This window comes from Oncorhynchus gorbuscha, unplaced genomic scaffold (genome assembly GCF_021184085.1).
Source record: "Oncorhynchus gorbuscha isolate QuinsamMale2020 ecotype Even-year unplaced genomic scaffold, OgorEven_v1.0 Un_scaffold_33:::fragment_2:::debris, whole genome shotgun sequence".
Classification (NCBI taxonomy): domain Eukaryota; kingdom Metazoa; phylum Chordata; class Actinopteri; order Salmoniformes; family Salmonidae; genus Oncorhynchus; species Oncorhynchus gorbuscha.
In genome coordinates, this window is record NW_025745186.1 from 23335 (window position 1) to 28334 (window position 5000).

The window sequence follows — 5000 nt, forward strand, 5'->3', positions numbered from 1 at the left end:
CACATTCCAGACCAGCAGAAGTTAACATTGCCCACCTCCCCACATTCCAGACCAGCGGAAGTTAACATTGCCCGTCTCCAGGGTCCTCCACTCTGACTATTATGATTAGAAATCAAGGGGAGAAAAACTCAGATCCTTCAAGCACAAAATAGTATGTCTCAGACTGCTGATGTCCTGTTGGATGCCAGTATGGCTGTGTGATGGCTGCTTTGCTACTTTTAATCATTGTGAGTTGTTGCTTCACTGATACGCCCAAGTCGTTTCAGAATGTGCTAATGTAGCGCTACATTGTTATCACACAGAGTCCCTCAATAAAAGCTACAGATGTCCCTCACCTGTATCAAAACATACATACCACATTTTTTTACCACACATTACACAATGCACATATCTTTGTGATCAGAGGAGGGTGACCATCATGGTTAGTAGGTAAGATACAGTAGGTTTAGTTCTGGAAGAAAACTCTCAGTACTTCAGTCAGGTCCAGAATTGTTTGCACCCTTTTTAAAGATGAACAAAAAATACTATAAAATAAATAATACAAATACTGAGATATTGTATGCAGATTATTGGGGGGAAAGATTATTTTTTTATACTAATACAATTGCTCAGAGAAAGAGAGGGGTCAAAATGATTGCCACCCCTGTTTTCAATTGCTTTCAATACCTCACCTTGCGAGGATACATTGAGTATTTTTCTAAAGTGTTTTATGAGTTCAGAGAACACATTGGGAGAGATCTTAGACCATTCTTCCATAACACAATTTTCCAGATCCTTGATATCCTTCCTCTACACTTATGGACTGCCCTCTTCAATTCAAACAGCAGGTTTTCAATGGGGTTCAAGTCTGGAGACTGAGATGGCAAAATGTTGATTTTAGAAAATGTAACCATACCAGACCTATTTTAGTTACCAGTCACTTTCAGAAAAGATGGATTAGTCACATTTAAAAGGAAAGACTCACCCATTTTGAATGTTATATTGTTTTAGGGTATCGCTGAGCGAAGTTCTATCGATTCCTGGGGTCATTTCATGTTTTCATGTATATTTGATCTCTTGCCGTTCACACAGGCAGAAAGACCGCGGACATGACATGGCATTGTGACCAGCACTCTCACTACACTGGAAGTTAAGAGGAAAAGGACTTTAAGATTGCGAAAACATCAAACATACATGTCAGTTTTCAATACTGGGTGGCAAACTAGCTAACAAGCTGGGTGGCAAACTAGCTAACAAGCTGGGTGGCTAACTAGCTAACTAGCTAGCTAACAAGCTAGGTAGCTATCCAGCCAACCCATAGAGAGATCAATGCATTGTGGGTTTTGTAGTCGACTTTAGATGCAACAGATTTCCAAAATGATTTTCACATTTCATGTTGCTACCAACCTTATTAAAACGACAAAAGTAAAGAATGAAAAATCACAACAAATATTGTTATCACATATTAGTGTTATTTAACATGGTAAATTATAGGAATTTGTGGTTGTTGGAAGGAGGAAGGATTTTTACCTTTAAGACTAGACTTGGTTTTTGCTCAATCCTATATCTCAGATGTTTGATCTCCCTACGAGCCAGGACACAGCCTGAGATCCTCTGGCAGGGTGCTGTGGGCCATTCCAAAGTCTAGAGTAGATCAGGCTTGCAGATTCCATGTCTCTTTTTAAATCACTGCTAAAGACACACTTTTATAAAGACGGATGATTTTAATGTAGGATTTCAGTTAGCTATATTTTGTCAACAGTTGCCAAAGAGCTCTATTTTCATGTCATCCAAAAAACGTAAACACCTGTAGTTTGCTAAACAGCATTGGCACTTGGATTGCAACCAGTGTTATGTTCAGATGAAATGAAAATAGAGCTCTTTGACAACGCTCACTAGTGGTGGGTTTTTGCATCTAATGAAAGACTCATCTGAAGAAAAGAACCCCATAACTACTGTAAAATATGGTGGTGGATCTTTGATGTTATGAGGCTATTATTTAGCTTCCACTGGTCCTGGGGCTCTTGTTAAGGTCAATGGCATTAGGAATTTGACCCAGTACCAGGACTGTGGTTTGAATTGAAGAGGGCGCAGACAAAGAATATCAAAGACCTGGAAGGATTATGTGTGGAGGAATGGTCTAAGATCCCTCCCAATGTGTTCTCCAAATATATATATATATATATTTTAACGGCTCAGTGTCGTTATCCTCGCACGGCGAGGTATTGAACGCTATTGAAAACAGGGGTTCCAAACAATTTGAGAAAAACTGCTTTACTTGTTAAACAAAATCTCTTTCTCTGAGCAATTGTATTAGTATAATAATAATACTAATACAATTTCCCTGAGCCTACAATATGTCTCAGTGTTTGTATTATTTATTTTATAGTCTGTTTTGCTAATCTTTATCAAGGGTGCCAATAACACATTGTCTTTATTCACGGCCTTACCTCACGGCAAGGGATTAAATAGGTACCTTTTGTGCGATTGCTATTCTACACAAGTTTGGGAATGGGAATGGTTTAAGAATTAGGAAAAGAGGGATTTATTTTCTGCTCCATACCAGCTGCTCGGTGTGCTGCAGGGTTGGTCTCTCCTCCTCCCCAATCTCCTCACTCTGGCTTCTCTTCTCTTTCTCTTCCCTCCCTTCTTTCTCAAGGTCAGCACCTGAGCACAGCATGGAGGAAAATAATGGAAAGATATCAACATTTATATTAAGAAATCATCCATTTCATAATCCTACTGAGATAGAGATCAGGAAACAGAAAAGACCAGAAAGACCCACAAAATAAACGTGGGATAAATGCAGCCAAGTTCCAAATGAAGCACATCATTGAGGTACCAGGTGAAGCTTTAACCAGCCATCAAATCTCAAAAAGTCCATGACAACTCTAACAGCTCCATCCCAGCCTCTCCAGAGGGCTACAAACAGGGCTCTCTTACAAAACAGCGATTACTCAATGTTTAGGCAGGTTGCCAAGGACTGGTTACTGTAAGATTAAAAACACCCAGGTCTGCAGTAGAAAACCAACCTCAGAAACACATTCCACTGCCTCAGAGTGACAGCTCCTCACATGAAAAACCTCATTTCCATCTCACTACAACATGCCAGTCAAACTCAGGAGTAGATGGACCTCATTTCAGAGCAACAACAGACCTCCATGCAGCTAGAGCCTTTAGAAAGCGTCTCATCCGTCTGAGTCTGAACCACAACAACACAGACTGCTGTATGTCTAATCAACCAAGGCTGACTGGGGACCTCCCCGTCATGACAGTGAGCAATGTTTTCATGCACTTCTTGACTCACACTCTTGAACCCGGTGCCATGTAACACACCCCTCTGGTTTCACAGGAACACCCCAGTATCTTGCCAAGGGATCTCCACGACATGACCTATACTTACGCGTGATTTGCAAGGAATACAGCAAACATTCCCTATCTCCAAATCCATGTGATTTCAGATTGGTCCTGTCGCAAGTTCCAGGAGATAAGCTGCATGATAATGGAGGTTATTACCTTTTTTTTCTCATACCTTGGCTTTCACTGCAACGTCTGGGACTTAACTAGTACATTTCAATGTGGAGTTGTGGCCAAATGACGCCAGTGGTTTCCATTTACAGAACGTCACATTATGACCTTTCTTACTCAGTCCATTGTTGAATACTTTTGTCATGGGACAGAGGGAGGGAAGGAGAGAGTGAAAGAAACAGCCTTAGAGAGGAACGACAGCCCAATCACAATGAGCCATTCATTCAGCCTCATGTTCCACAGCTGGTTCTAATATAGAGCTAGGAGGGGCGAAGAGAAGAGAAGACAGACACACGATCAACCCATATTCACATACATAAATAAAAGAAAGAGAGGGAGGGAGAAAGAGAGGCAGAGATGGCGAGAGAGACACAAAATCAAATCAAATCAAAATCAAATCAAATTTTATTTGTCACATACACATGGTTAGCAGATGTTAATGCGAGTGTAGCGAAATGCTTGTGCTTCTAGTTCCGACAATGCAGTGATAACCAACAAGTAATCTAACTAACAATTCCAAAACTACTGTCTTATACACAGTGTAAGGGGATAAGGAACATGTACATAAGGATATATGAATGAGTGATGGTACAGAGCAGCATACAGTAGATGGTATCGAGTACAGTATATACATATGAGATGAGTGTGTAGACAAAGTAAACAAAGTGGCATAGTTAAAGTGGCTAGTGATACATGTGTTACATAAGGATGCAGTCGATGTTGTAGAGTACAGTATATACATATGCATATGAGATGAATAATGTAGGGTAAGTAACATTATATAAGGTAGCATTGTTTAAAGTGGCTAGTGATATATTTACATCATTTCCCATCAATTCCCATTATTAAAATGGCTGGAGTTGGGTCAGTGTCAATGACAGTGTGTTGGCAGCAGCCACTCAATGTTAGTGGTGGCTATTTAACAGTCTGATGGCCTTGAGATAGAAGCTGTTTTTCAGTCTCTCGGTCCCAGCTTTGATGCACCTGTACTGACCTCGCCTTCTGGATGATAGCGGGGTGAACAGGCAGTGGTTCGGGTGGTTGATGTCCTTGATGATCTTTATGGCCTTCCTGTAACAACGGGTGGTGTAGGTGTCCTGGAGGGCAGGTAGTTTGCCCCCGTGATGCGTTGTGCAGTCCTCACTACCCTCTGGAGAGCCTTACGGTTGAGGGCGGAGCAGTTGCCGTACCAGGCGGTGATACAGCCCGCCAGGATGCTCTCGATTGTGCATCTGTAGAAGTTTGTGAGTGCTTTTGGTGACAAGCCAAATTTCTTCAGCCTCCTGAGGTTGAATAGGCGCTGCTGCGCCTTCTTCACGACGCTGTCAGTGTGAGTGGACCAATTCAGTTTGTCTGTGATGTGTATGCCGAGGAACTTAAAACTAGCTACCCTCTCCACTACTGTTCCATCGATGTGGATAGGGGGTGTTCCCTCTGCTGTTTCCTGAAGTCCACAATCATCTCCTTAGTTTTGTTGACGTTGAGTGTGAGGT

At 41.6% G+C, this 5000-nt stretch overlaps 1 long non-coding RNA gene across 1 annotated transcript in view; it reads right to left on the minus strand.

The window, feature by feature from the left end:
• Positions 1-5000, minus strand: part of LOC124017794 — a 17171-nt gene that overhangs the window by 423 nt on the left and 11748 nt on the right. Inside the window, exons 2-3 of the long non-coding RNA XR_006835526.1 lie at positions 2543-2646; positions 1-1122 (exon numbers count right to left, since the gene is read on the minus strand). The exon at positions 1-1122 is cut by the window's left edge and continues 423 nt beyond it. This is a non-coding gene — a long non-coding RNA (uncharacterized LOC124017794). The remainder of the gene's footprint in view (positions 1123-2542; positions 2647-5000) is intronic.